This window comes from Etheostoma spectabile, chromosome 20 (genome assembly GCF_008692095.1).
Source record: "Etheostoma spectabile isolate EspeVRDwgs_2016 chromosome 20, UIUC_Espe_1.0, whole genome shotgun sequence".
Classification (NCBI taxonomy): Eukaryota; Metazoa; Chordata; class Actinopteri; order Perciformes; family Percidae; genus Etheostoma; species Etheostoma spectabile.
The window spans coordinates 20,055,526-20,055,777 of NC_045752.1; positions in this window are offsets into that span (position 1 = coordinate 20,055,526).

Here is a 252-nt window from a genome sequence, read left to right on the forward strand (position 1 = left end):
TTATTGATCCCAAAAAATGGGAAATTATGGTGTTACAGCAGCACACGTGCATTTGTCACACAACACAGAATATAAATATAAATGAGATACTAGTAAAAAAATATACATACATACAGTATACATTAAATAATAATAGGAATAAAATATATGAACAAATATTTAAATATATACAGGATGGGGAAACAAATTGTGCAACTGCTTCAATAATTTGATAATTTGAAAATGACAGTGGATAGACAGGAAAGGGGGAGA